The following is a 14,755-nucleotide window of genomic DNA, read 5'->3' as shown; positions in this document are numbered from 1 at the left end:
TATGGGTGGCGGGGGTAGGGGTGCATCTATTTCATGATTTTAACAAATTTCTGGAACAGAGGCTCAAAAGTAAGCGGAAGAGAGTTCACTAACAGAGCAGAGAAAGTCACAGCCTAGATAGAGGGAACTGTGATGGGGGGCGGGGTGCTGACCTGCATACAGAGCCCCATGAGCCTGTGAATCTGGGAGACAGCAAGTAAAATGAAGGGTGGGCGGGGAGAATGGGGTGGCCAAACAAGGAAATAGTGAAAAACCCTGTTATGTGAACAGGCACGCCAGCACTCACATTTTGGATACCCTGGCATCCAAAAGGGTATGGGCAGGAGACTTGGTGCTCCAAGACCTCAGTATTCATTCTGGAAAGAGAAGAGGGGCTGCTTAGGGACTGGTGCCCCATCTCCTGCAATGTGGCCTATTAACAAGCTTGGCCAATGTGTACAGAGTTCTCAGGCAGCCTTCCCACTGCTTTTGTCTTTAATATCAATGGATAATTGAAAATAACACAAATGGACACTTTTTAAAAGCCCATAGCATGAAAATCTAAAATAACTGAAAAAGATGTTTTAGAAGAAAACAGCAAATTTTTGGAGAAGAAAATTGAAGAAAGCTTCTCTAACATGTAATGCTTTCATGGATATCCTAATATGTATATCATTTCACATTACATAAATATTTCTGTAGGATAGACCCCTAGAAATAGAATTTGTAGATCAAATGAAATGAACACTTAAAACTGTGAAAGATAAAGCAATATTCCTCTCCAGATTTACTTGTATCAAGTTATACCCCCACCAAAAGTTCATGAAAGAACCCTTTCTCTACATCTTTACCAACACTGAGTATTATGAACGTACTTAATTTTTAGGGCTTCCCTGATGATTCAGTGGTAAAGAATCCACCTGCCAATGCAGGAGACATGGGTTCAATCCCTGGGTCAGGAAGATCCCCTGGAGAAGGCAGTGGCAACCTACTCCGGTATTCTTGCCTGGGAAATCCCATGGACAGAAGAGCATGGTGGGCTACAGTCCATGGAGTTACAAAGAGTAGGACACAACTTAGTGATTAAACAAGACTCAATTTTTAGTATATATTTTTATTTCCATTTCCCTAACCACTCATTTTTGTTATTTGTACTCTGATGAATTTGCTATGAGTTGTGTTTCTAGTTTTCTTGCTGATTTTAAGAATTCATATATGTTACGAGTAACAACCATTCTCTTCGTGTATGTTTATTAGTCTTTATCTTGTGTTTCAGCTCTGTGTATGGTATCAGTTGTTGTTGTTGTTCAGTCACTAAGTCCTGTCCAACTATTTGCAACCCCAGGACTGCAGCATGCCAGGCTTCCCTGTCCTTCATCATCTCCAGGAGCTTGCTCAAACTCATGTCCATTGAGTCGGTGATGCCATCCAACCATCTCATCCTCTCTCGTCCCCTTCTCCTCCTGTCTTCAATCTCTTCCAGCATCAGGGTCCTTTCTAATGAGTCAGCTGTTCGAATCAGGTGGCCAAAGTATTGGAGCTTCAACTTCAGCATCAGTCCTTCCAGTAAATATTCAGGACTGATTTCCTTTAGGGTAGACTGGTTTGATCTCCTTGCAGTCCAAGGGACTCTCAAGAGTCTTCTCCAACACCACAGTTCAAAAGCATCAATTCTTCAGCCCTCAGCCTTCTTTACGGTCCAACTGTCACATCCATACATGACTACTGGAAAAGCCATAGCTTTGACTATACAGGCCTTTGTTGGCAAAGTAATGTCTCTGCTTTTTAATATGCTGTCTAGGTTGGTCATAGCTTTTCTTCCAAGGAGCAAGTGTCTTTTAATTTCATGGCTGCAGTCACCATCTGCAGTGATTTTGGAGCCCAAGAAAATAAAATCTGTCACTGTTTCCATTGTTTTCCCATCCATTTGCCATGAAGTAATGGGACCAGAGGTCATGATCTTAGTTTTTTGAATGTTGAGATTTAAGCCAGCTCTTTCACTGTCCTCTTTCACCTTTATCAAGAGGCTCTTTAGTTCTTCACTTTCTGCCATAAGCATGTTGTCATGATATCAGTTATTCTGTGGAGAAAATTTTAGTCTATTTTTAGCCAAATCTATCAATCATCTTTTTATGGCTAGTGAATTTTGTCTTACACAGGAATACCTGTCCACCTCCAACATTACAAGCTATTCTCTAATATTTTCTCCTATTACCTTTAGATTAATTTTTTATATTTAAATGTTTACTCCATCTGGAATTAATTTGGGGTTTAGTGTGAGGTTGGGATCTGTCTTTTTCCAAACAGATAGACAGTGGTCCCAACACTGCTGTTTAAATTTCCCTTAGTAATTTGAAAGGACACCTCTGCCATTATTAAATTAAAACATCTGTAGATATACCTGTGAATTCTCAACTCAGGTCTGTTGATCTATTTGTCTCTTCCTGCTATACTACCATATCATTTTCATTGCTGTAATTTCATATTTTTTATGTTTTTGTAGGTCAACTCTCTGTCTCCTTCCAAGTGCTTTGTGTTCTCCTGCACTTTCTTGGTTCTTCTTGTACATTTTTTCTACATACACTTTATAAATCAATTTGTCAAAATCTATAAAACTTTTGTTGAGATTTTAATTGAAAGTGCAATAAACTTATGGACTAATTTGAAGAAGAAGAATTTGTCTTCACAATATTGACTTTTTTGATTCAGGTGCATAGTATATCTCCCCATTTTATATTTTTTATTAAAATGTCTTCTTCTAGACTTTGCTTATGTTTTATGGGTTTATTCCTAGGCAATTTTATAGTTTTTGCTAATATGGGATATGATCTTTATTTCCATTACATTTCCAATTAGTCATGATAGTGTGTATTAAATCAGTTTATTTTATGTATTTATTTTATACCTGTATACTTTGCTAGACTCCACGATTTTCAAAGTCTTTCAATTACTTAATGTGAATTTTCTAGGTGGAAAATCATGACATCTGTAAATAATAGTAATGTTATCTTCCCTTGAATTATTCTACCTCCTATTTCTTTCCTATGTTTTTGCACTTAAAGACTTAGACTTCTAAAAATTTGGGGGATAATCATACTTATGGAGGACTTCTTTATCATGTTTCTGACAATGAGAATGTTTCTAATAGATGTTTGCTAAGGATTCTGATGGATACTTCTCATCAAAGTAAGAATTTTCTTTAGCTAACTTAGAAGAACTTACATTGTAACTTGCCCTTATTTTTTTGTTTTTTTTTTTCTACAATGTCTGTAGACACTGTACAGGGTCTCTTTGTGACCCCATGGACTGTAGCCCACCAGGCTCCTCTGTCCATGGGATTCTCTAGGCAAGAACATAAGGAGAGCCATGCCCTCCTCCAGAGGATCTTCCTGACCCAGGGATCAAACCTGGGTCTCCCGCATTGCAGGCAGATTCTTTACTGTCTACACCACAAGGGATGCCTTGTTAATTTATATTTATCAAGTTAATGAATATTTGCTTATTATAGATACGTTGTGAGTCCTTGGTGGCTCAGATGGTAAAGAATCTGCCTGTAGTGTAGGAGACCCGGGTTTGATCCCTGGGTTGGGAAGATCCCCTGGAGAAGGCATGGCAACCCACTCCAATATTCTTGCCTGGAGAATTCCGTGGACAGAAGAGCCTGGCAGGCTACAGTCCATAGGATTGCAAGGAACACGACTGAAGCAACTTTGCTCATGGACAATGGTGACAGAGAGTAGATACAGAACCACTATCTCTTTGTTGTTGTTGTTCAGTTGCTAAGTTGTGTCCAGCTCTTTGCAACCCCATAAACTGTAGTTTGCCAGACTTCCCTGTCCTTCACTATCTCCTGGGGTTTGCCCAAACTCATGTCCATTGGGTTGGTAATGCCATCCAACTATCTCATCCTCTGTTGTCTGCTTCTCCTCCTCTCCTACCCTCAATTTTTCCCAGCATCAGGGTCTTTTCCATTGAGCCCATTCTTTGCATCAGGTGGCCAAAATATTGAAGCTTCACATTCAGCAACAGTCCTTCCAGTGAACATTCAGAGTTGATTTCTCTTAGGAGTGACTGACTTGATCTCCTTGCTGTCCAAGGGACCCTCAAGATTCTTCTCCAACACCACAGTTCGAAAGCATCAACTTTTCAGTGCTCAGCCTTCTTTATGATCCTATTCTCACATCCACACATCCACACATGACTACTGGAAAAACCATAGCTTTGACTATATGGACTTTTGTCCCCAAAGTGATGTCTTTGCTTTTTAATATGCTGTCTAGGTTTGTCATAGCTTTTCTTCCAAGGAGCAAGTGACTTTCAATTTCATGGCTGCATTTACCATCTGCATGACTTTGGAGCCCAAGAAAATAAAATCTGTCACTGTTTCCACTTTTTCCTATCTATCTCTTAGAGTTATGTAAGGATTCAATGAGATAATAAACACAAAGCATCTGGCATGGCAGAGCTTAATTTGTATTTTCCTTTAATTCACATTTTCCCTTCCTTATCCCAAGGTTCCAGTATTTATCAATGACTGCTTAACAAAACTCTTCTTTTTCTTGTAACAGCTAAGTAGAAAACAGTCTTCTCTTTCACCTACTGCCTGAAGCCTCTAAGATTATGTTGACTCAAGTGTAAAAATTTGTACCTTTTTTCTTAGACATCAAAAGCCTACCTGATTTAACTTAATCACTCTAGTTGAGTGTCCTTCTGCCCTCCCTGTCAGCTGTGTCTCTAGGAGTAATTCCTTCTTCCCAACAGAACAAAAACAGAAACACCAGTGAACATGTGTGTTCAGCATCTCCCCTGTGATGATCTCATTCTAATCAGAAAATGATTTCTGTTAAGCCCACAGACAACAGAAAGCAAACATGGTTACCAAGGGGAGAAAGGGAAGGGATAAGCATATACTCACTGCTGTATATAAAATAAACAACAGAGACTTACTGTATAGCACCGGGAACTCTAGTCAGTATTTTGTAACAACCTATAAGGGAGAAGGGCTTCCCTGGTGGCTCAGATGGTAAAGAATCTGCCTGCAATGTGGGAGACCTGGGTGAGGAAGATCCCCTGGAGAAGGAAATGGCAACCCACTCTAGTATTCTTGCCTGGGGAATTCTATGGATAGAGGAGCCTGGTGGGCTATAGTACATGGGGTCGCAAAGAGTCAGACACAACTGAGCAACTTTCATTTTCACTATAAGGGAAAAGGCTCTGGAAAAGAATATATATATACATATATATGTGTATATATATAACTGAATCACTTTGCTATATACCTGACACTAACACAACTTTGTAAATCAACTATACTCCAATAAAGAGCAGAGAAAATGGTTTCTTTGCTGGATAAACTTAGAATCACATATTTACTCCTTGAACCTCAGACTACATCCAGTACTTTGAGTGATGTTTCTCTGCTCTGGTTCTTGGGTCACCCTCAGTTGTTGGTTTTTTTTTTTTTTGGCTGCACCTCACGGTATGTGATAACTTAGCTCCCCAACCAGGGATCAAGCCCACACCCCCTGCATTGGAAGCACAGAGTCTTAACCACTGGACCACCAGGGAAGTCCCTGTCATCTCCAGTTCTTGACTTTGTCTTCCACTCAGTTCAGCCTTGGACTGAAATTGCCCTTTGCTGCTTTTGGACAAATTTGTTAATGTTTCTGATATTCCATTTCCTCATAAGTTAAATAGAGAAACAGGTCCAAATGGGATGTATGTAAAATACCCAGCATCTTAGAGGTACTTGGTAACTGTTAGTTTTTTCATCTCCCTAAGTTAGTGGTTCTCACTCTGGCTGCACACTGGAGTCACAGGAGGTATAGTATTTGAGGTCTGTTTGAAATATGTCGATGCCTTGTTCCCACCTGCAGATCTAGTAGATCTGGGGCACAACTTGGGTATCAGGATTTTTAAGCTCCTGCATGATTCCAGTGTCCTTTCAGGGTAAAAGACCATTTCCCTATCCAGTGGGTCTCAACTGGGGGGCTAGGTTGCCCCCGCCCCCATACCCTTACATGTGGTAATATCTGGAGACATGGTTTTTTTGGCTGTGCTGGGTCTTTGTTGTTGCGTGCGGGCTTCTTTGGTTGCAGAGAGCGGGGGCTGCTCTCTAGTCGCAGTGCAGGGGCTTGTCTTGTGGCAGAGAGGCTCCGGGGTGTGCAGGCTTCAGTAGTTGTTCAGCACTTGGGCTCAGTAATTGCAGCTCACAGACTCTAGAGCATGGGCTAGGTAATTGTGGTGCCTGGGCTTAGCTGCTTCACAGCGTGTGGGATCTTCCCAGACCTGGGATCGAACCCATGTCCCCTGCATTGCAAGGTGGATTCTTACCCACTGGACCGCTAGGGAAACCCTGGAGACGTCTTTGATTGTTACAACTTGAGTAGGTTGGAGGTTGCTACTGACGTCTGGTGAAGAGAGGCCAGGGATGCTGCTAAGCATCCTACCGTGCAAGGAGAGCCCCACAGCAAAGAATTATCCAGCCCCAAATGTCAATAGTGCTGAGATGAAAAACCCCAACCGATGTGATCCCGAAGATCCCTTTTGATCCTAAAGTTTCATGAGTCCCGTCTTTCAGAATGTTGTCTTAATAATAATAATAATAAATGTCTAAGTTGCTGTTGGAAAGACTGTTTTATCTACCATTATGTTTGCGTTTATCAGTTCACTCTGAATTCTTCGTTCCCAACCCCTCCTTCAGCTTACCTCCGATCTTTCCCTCAGTCAGTTGGCTGCGGGGCCCTGGGTTACATCCCCGGCAACAGAAATCCCAGCTTAGTGCACCTTCCTACAGTCGGCCTTTCTGGCATCTGCAGTCCTTGCTTACTTTCTTAATACATGGCAGAACAATAAAAGGTAGATAAGTAAAAAGAAAAGTAAAGAGAGATTTTTCCTTTGGATTTCCATAGACTTTGATCACATCTCCAGTTTGGCACTCACCATATCATTTTATTGTAATTTATCTGTTTATATGTCTGTGTTCTCCCTGTATACTCCTTGAAGACAGACAGTCCAGACTCAGAGATTCCTTCCCTGGAGTACCCTCCTGGTGCTGGCAGCTGAGACAAATCTCTTATGTTGTGCAGCCCGTTTTGGGGGTCTATGCTCAGGCACCCTTAACCCACCTTAATCACGCCTATGATCACCATTATGGCGATCACACCTTAGACCACCTTCATGACCTCATATATGGCAGGGGTCCCCAACCTCTGGGATCTGTTGCCTAACAATCTGAAGTGGAGCTGATGTGATAATAATAGAAGTAAAGTCCCCAATAAATGTAATGTGTTGGAATTATCCCAAAACCATCCCCCCGACTTTGACACCAAGTCTTTGACTGTGTGGATCACAACAAACTATGGAAAATTCTTAAAGAGATGGGGATACCAGACCACCTGACCTGCCTCCTGGGAAATGCAAGTCAAGAAGCAACAGTTAGAACCAGACGTGGAACAACAGACCGGTTCCAAATCGGGAAAGGAGTACGTCAAGGCTCCTGCTTATTTAACTTATATGCAGAGTACATCATGCAAAATGCCAGGGTGGATGAAGCACAAGCTGGAATCAAGATTGCCAGGAGAAATATCAATAACCTCAGATATGCAGATGACACCACTCTTATGGCAGAAAGCAAAGAAGAACTAAAGAACCTCTTGATGAAAGTGAAAGAGGAGAGTGAAAAAGTTGGCTTAAAACTCAACATTCAGAAAACTAAGATCAAGGAATCTGATCCCATCACTTCAGGCAAATAGATGGGGAAACAATGGAAACAGTGAGAGACTTTGTTTTTCGGGGCTCCAAAATCACTGCAGATGGTGACTGCAGCCATAAAATGAAGAGACGCTTGCTCCTTGGAAGAAAAATTATGACCAACCTGGACAGCATATTAAAAAGCAGAGACATTACTTTGCCAACAAAGGTCCATCTAGTCAAAGCTATGGTTTTTCCAGTAGTCGTGTATGGATGTGAGAGTTGGACTATAAAGAAAGCTGAGCACCGAAGAACTGATGCTTTTGAACTGTGGTGTTGTAGAAGACTCTTGAGAGTCCCTTGGACTGCAAGGAGATCCAGCCAGTCCATCCTAAAGGAGATCAGTCCTGAGCGTCCATTGGAAGGACTAATGCTGAAGCTGAAACTCCAATACTTTGGCCACCTGATACAAAGAACTGACTCATTGGAAAAGACCCTGATACTGGGAAAGATTGAAGGCAGGAGGAGAAGATGACAGAGGATGAGATGGTTGGACGGCATCACCGACTCTGTGAACATAAGTTTGAGTAAGCTGTGGGAGATGGTGATGGACAGGGAAGCCTGGCGTGCTGCAGTCCCTGGGGTCGCAAAGAGTCAGACATGACTAAGTGACTGAACTGATCCCCCTGACCTCATCTGTGGGAAAATTGTCTCCCATGAAACCAGTCTTTGGTGCCAAAAAGATTGGAGAGTGCTGGAATGGTACTGGAGGCCTATGTTACTCGCCAACTATAAGAATCCTGGGTCTGCCTCGTGCCTGTACTTTAGCACTTATAGGGGTGGTTGGCTGACGACGGGTCCTACTAGCATCTGCATTTAGCGCCCAGGGCACTGAGCTCAGCCTGGTGGAGGGACCAGCCAAGGGAAACAGTTTGTGAGTGGTGGAGTCGGGTCTCAAGTCCAGGCTTAGTCTTTGTTCATGACCCACATTCTGTGTATATGCCCATGGCCACTGGCAAGAAAAACGTGACTGGGGAGTGGGAAGGGCCTGTGCCCTTCTCCCTCCCCCCGCCCCCCGAACCCCATGAGAAGAAAAATAGCTTCTAATCCCTCAGAGCCTTTTGTCCCCTCCACACTGTTCTATCCCTACCCCACTATTACCTCAAACCTCAGATCTTATTGACATCATCTGGTCTACCTTCATGTTGGAAATTCTTAGGCTAGCTTGCCAGAATTCTATCTTAGTCACTAGACTTTCACCATCCACCTCAACAGAGTTCTTTTGAAAGTAGCATCTAAAAGAACATCCAGCTCTTAAGCAGTGTTGAACATTTTGGAGAAATAAAGCATTGTGTAGCTTTTTTCCCTTTTAAAAATAATTGTAGTAAAATATATATAAATATAAAATTTATCGTTTTAACAATTTTAATACTTCAGGGGTATTAAGTACATTCATGATATCGTACAACTATCACCACTATCAGAACTTTTTCATCATCCCCAAAACTATACCTAATAAATAATAATTCAAAAAAAAATAATTCCCCATTTGCCCCTATTTTAAACCCCTGGTAACCTCTACTTTCTGTCTGATGAATCTTAGAAATTCTACTTTCCGTCTCATAAATTTTCCTGTTCTAGGTACCTCATACAAGTGGAATCATAAACTATCTGTCCTTTTGTGTCTGGATTATTTCACTTAGCATAATGTGGTCAAGGTTCATCCATGTTGTAGCATGTGTCAGAAATTTATTCCTTTTTATGTAGCTACCACACTTTTTTATCCACTCATCTGTTGATCAACATTTGGGTCCTTTCCACCTTTTGGCTATTGTGAACAATGCTATTGTGTTTAGTCCCTACTTTCATTTCTTTTGGTTATATACTTAGGAATGGAATTGCAGTATCATATGGTAATTCTCTATTTAACTTTCTAAGGAGCTGCACAATTGTTTTCCACAGTGGCTGCACCCTTTTCTATTCTCACCAGCAACACATGTGAGTCTCAGTTTCTCCCCATCCCCACCAACATTTCAAGTGTGTTTTTAAAAGAGTATTTAAGCAGGGAGAAACATGGTCTGCTCTCAAGCATCGGGAAAGGATGCTGAGATGGGCGTTATGACCTCTTTCGGTTACCTGTTGTAAGTGGTGGCAGCCGCAGGTAATGTCTGAATGATGTCCTGGCCCATGGCTGGATGTTCCTCATCTATACTGGCACAAGAGCAGGTGGTCCTCGAACATTTGGATTTATATTTGGACTCAGTTCTTGCCTTCTCTTTGGCAGCAGGCTTTTATGATTCCTGTCCAAAACCAAACCCTTACCAAAGATCCCATGCCAGAGAGACTGTGGAAAGATGCTGTTATTTGTTTGAGCACTCCTGGACCTAATTTTGCATTACGTACTTTCCACCTGGTGTCTGACAGCATGCTTCCCTTTGATTTAGGAAAGCTCTGATGTCCTTGCATCTGTTTACATGAGCCTTCTTGTAACTTTTATAGTCTCTCTGCCTTGAAAAGCTTTCAGAGACACTGGAACCAAGTGAAATCCATTCTGCTCCACCTCCTTATGCTCCTTGTGTTTTCACATTATCTACTTTTACTGTCTGGAAATGTAAGACTGCATTTGCCTGTTTGTACTTGGATTTGACTTTTGTTTTGTATGGAAGTGTTATGCTGTGATTTGTTTTTGCTTTTGATTGTATCATCTGTCTCAGACATATGCAAAGCACCCACACCTGCTTTTTTGCACCTAATGGGATTCTTTCCTGAAATGCAGGAAACAGCTGTTGAAGAGCTGGCTCTTAGATTTTTATGAAAGTGGTTTGACAGCCCTGTCTCTGCAGGGAGACTGACATTCTCTCCCCGCAGCACCTCCAGACAGCATCTTCAGCAGGGCTGCTAATCACTTCCAGGTCTTATACCTGGATTAGGGTAATAGCTCAGAACCCATTAACTGTGTGTCCAGCATGGACAAAGCTGTCCTCAATCTATCCACTCTCTAACCCACTTGGAAGTGCCTCTGAGCTTTCCCTCTTTGAATCAAAGTCTGGCTTTTGAGGATGTGTTAGATCACTGATCTTCCACATTAGAGAATTAATATGAGTTAAGCCTCAAGAAGAGATTTCTAAAGCTTAAACTACATTTAATAAATATAGTTGACTTCAGGAAAGAGAAGCGACAGCCAAGACAAAGAGTAACTTCCAGACTTTCTTAACCGCAGCTAGGGCTGCCCACGCTTTGCTGCTCTGTGGTAAATGCTCTTTTCTGAAGGTCCTCTGCTTTCTCTCAAGAGCTAAAGCTTCAGAAATGGGAAATCTGCCTTCTAGGACGGGCCCCCTCTTCCTTCCCGGAGAAACTGAGCACACTTCTCTCATTAAGCAGAACTCCAGTCCGATTCTGCTCTTTGTTTACACACTTCCTTCTTGCTAATAAACCCCTGAGGGTTGAGCTTGAAGACCCGCTGCTTTTCTCCTGCTGGGGGTGGGCTGCCTTGGCTAGCCATCATCCAGTTATTTTAGCCAAGCTTCAACAGCTCTTAGAACTTTCTGCATCTCCGAATTCTACTGGATCCTTTTTCTAAGCCAGACATTATTCCTTGAATTATAACCATACAGATGTCAGAGTGGGAGAAGCACACTGCTTCCGTCTGAATTAGGTTGATATTCATGTTCCTAAGAAAGTACACAGAGCCCCTACCCCTCCAGCTTCTTTTATCACACTGATATTTATTTTGCTTTGGGGGCAAAATTTATCTCCTTGATCAGTATTTATTCCTCCTTTAATCTAGTCATTCTGTAATCTGAGACATTGCTCTTCTTGTGACTTGAAATTCATTGCAGCCGCCCTGTGCAAGGCCTTGCAGAGATATGAAGTTGTGATCCCTGCCCCCAGCATGTGCATGCATGTCAAGTCCCTTCAGTGGTGTCCAGCTCTTTGCAATACAATGGACTGTAGCCCATCAGGCTCCTCTGTCCATAGCATTTTCCAGGCAAGAATACTGAAGTGGGTTGCCATGCCTTTCTCCAGAGGATCTTCCCAGCCCAGGCGTTGAATCCTTATGTCTGCTGCATTGGCTTGGGCAGACAGGTTCTTTACTGCTGACGCCACCTGGGAAGCCCCATTTACAGTCTGTTTGAGACTTCTTTGAAGATTTTTGAGACTCAGCACTATAGGAATGCAAAGGATGGAGAAATTATTTCTAACAGGATAAACTGAGGAGGAACATGGGGAGGTGGCATTTAAACTGGGTTTTTAGGGCAGGGGTTGGCAACTTTGGGGGCTGAAAGTGTCATTTAGTAAGTATTCTAGGCTCTGCAAGACTTTTGGTCTCAACTAGAACTACTTTGCCATCATAGTGAGAAAGCAGCCTTGGACAGTATGTAAATAAGTGGCTGTGACTATGTTCCAGGAAAACTTGATTTACAAAAAAGAAGGTAACCAAATTTGGTCTCCCTGCTGTAGTTTGCCAACCCCTGTTTTATAGAATAGATAGGGCTTTATCATGGGCTTCACTGGTGGCCCAGACAGTAAAGAATCTGCCTGCAATGTGGGAGACCTGGGTTCAATCCCGGGTTTGGGAAGATCCCCTGGAGGAAGGCATGGCAACCCACTCCAGTTTTCTTGCTTGGAGAATTCCCATGGACAGAGGAGCCTGGTGGGCTGCAGTCCATGGAGTTGCAAAGAACGACTAAGCACAGCACAGGGTTTTATCAAAAGAAATAGGGGAAAGAACATTTCAGTCCAAAGCTTGAGCTAAGGTTCAGAGAAGAGGTAATATGATGCATGTCTGGACATAGTATAAGTAAGTAAGGATGGCCTTGAATTTGAGGCTGTACTTGTAGAATAAGGCCAGACTATGAAAGACCATTCATCCCAGACTCCATCCGTTGGATGAATCTTTAGGGAGATCTCAACCGCTGAAGATGTGGGGCTGGAAGAGGGTTGTGGCAGAATCACGCCTCACTTTAAAGGCATTATTTGGCAGTAGTAGGGAAGGAGGAGAATGGAAAGCAACCATTTCAGAAAGGCCAACTCTAAACCAAGAGTCTGAGGACAGGATATGACTAGTAAACAAAGTATTGGTTTGTGGGCTCCATGACTCCAAACAATAAACTGAAGCTTAGAAAGCCAGTTTGTGTATGTGTGTCTTTAATCAGTGACTATAAGCGTCTCATTATACAAAAACATAATATCCACCAAACCATTGCTAGATCCTGGAATGATAAAGTGCATTTGGCATTTGGAATGACCTGGAACAAACAAAAGTAGAAGGAACAGATGAGTAATTTCAAGAAGTGAAAATTTAAGAGATCAATCCTACTTATAAAAGAGGAGTTGGGGACAATATACTAAGAGGAATCTAGGTTGCATTGACGAGAAGCTAAGTCTCTTTTCTTGTCTCTAAAACAGCACTCTTCAAACCCGGCCCAGTCTTTCCTTCCTTGGTGATGAGTTCTAGGAATGCTGAAGCCTAATGGTTACCTAGTTCTTTATCCATGCCAATCACCTAATCCTCACAGCAGCTTCTCATCGGGCCTCAAAGACCCTGTCCCCATCCTTCGTTAATGCTTTCCTTAAATGGAATTCCTCTATTTTCAATTATCCTTCACAAATCATATATTCAGTGCTTGCCTGCATGCTAAGCCACTTCAATCATGTCTGACCCTTTGTGATTCTTTGAACTGTAGCCCGCCAGGCGCCTCTGTCCATGGGATTCTCCAGGCAAGAATACTAGAGTGGGTTGCCACGCCTTCCTCTAGGGGATCTTCCCAACCCAGGGATCCAACCTGCACCTCTTATGTCTCCTGCATTGGCAGGCGGCTCCTTTACCACTAGCGCCAGCTAGGAAGCCCCATATATCCCATAAATTCCCAAAATTGCTGCAAGAAGACCAATATTAACCCTAAAGATAAATTGTTATTAGTTCAGTGGAAATTTGTTCATCAAAAAAAACTAACTTAAGATTTTTTTTGGAACACATGTAAACCCATGGCTGATTCATGTCAATGTATGGCAAAAACCACTACAATATTGTAAAGTAATTAGCCTCCAATTAAAATAAATAGATTTTTTTTAAAAAGATTTTTTTCTAAATGAATGCTCCACATTGTCATTAGCCTTTCCTTTACTTACAAACATGAGAATGGCTTAGACTAACTTGGAGTTTTCAGAAACTTTCATAGTTACCAGTTCCAGTGGTGTAAGTACACAAAATACAAAGTCTCAAACATTTCAATGTAAACAGAATTGTACAGGTTGTACAATGCAAATTTCTGGCTCTATAGCCTTCAGTCAGTTGCTTGATCTCCCCATATATCATTTTCTTATCTTTAAAATGAGTGGACAATAATGCTTATCTGATAGGGTCTTGTGGAAGATTAAGTAAGATACTACCAATAAAGCATTCATCACAGTGGCTGACACAACATATGTATTCAACAAGTATCAGATGTTGTTATTACTATTTTTATTGCTACTACTATACAAACTAGTCCAGAATTACATGGTTATAGGTCCACATATTTGTGCTTTGAAAGTTTGTCTGAATAATAAGTTACCCTTCCACAAGCAAAGACTTTTTCTAACCATACCAAGCCCATAGTGAAATCAAAGTTTTCAGCACATGCTTTTATAACTGACAGTAAATTAGATCTTAAGGGCTGTTTGGATTGTATCCAGGCTGTGTGATGTCTCCTCTTAGAGCTCGTTGACTTGAGGCATTACCACGATGTTCACAGATGCAGTCAGAAGTTGATCAACACTTATATTTAAGGTCTGAGCAGGGATCAGAGATTGGGCTTTTAGATGTTCTGCTTTTAATATGAATAGTGACGTTCTATTTTGTGATGTTTTTAAAATGTTCAACCATGTCACAGAGATCCACAGAAATTTCTGCTGTGAGCAATTCTATGTCTCTCATAGAAACATAAACCTCAGTGTTGGTCAGCATGGGGACTCTCGGAGCCCTTACGACACAGACCCCTCCTGGAAGGGTGAAAAATGAAAGTTAAAGTCACTCAGTCGTGTCCAACCCTTTGCGACCCCATGGATTATACAGTCCATGGAGTTCTCCAGGCCAGAATAT

At 41.9% G+C, this 14,755-nt stretch overlaps 1 protein-coding gene across 6 annotated transcripts in view; it reads left to right on the top strand.

The window, feature by feature from the left end:
- THSD4 (thrombospondin type 1 domain containing 4) overlaps positions 1–14,755 on the top strand; it is a 639,243-nt gene that overhangs the window by 535,826 nt on the left and 88,662 nt on the right. The gene's annotated exons all lie outside the window — the stretch shown is intronic.

This window comes from Cervus elaphus, chromosome 12 (genome assembly GCF_910594005.1).
Source record: "Cervus elaphus chromosome 12, mCerEla1.1, whole genome shotgun sequence".
NCBI classification, from domain to species: Eukaryota; Metazoa; Chordata; class Mammalia; order Artiodactyla; family Cervidae; genus Cervus; species Cervus elaphus.
This window is presented reverse-complemented; position numbering and strand designations above follow the sequence as displayed.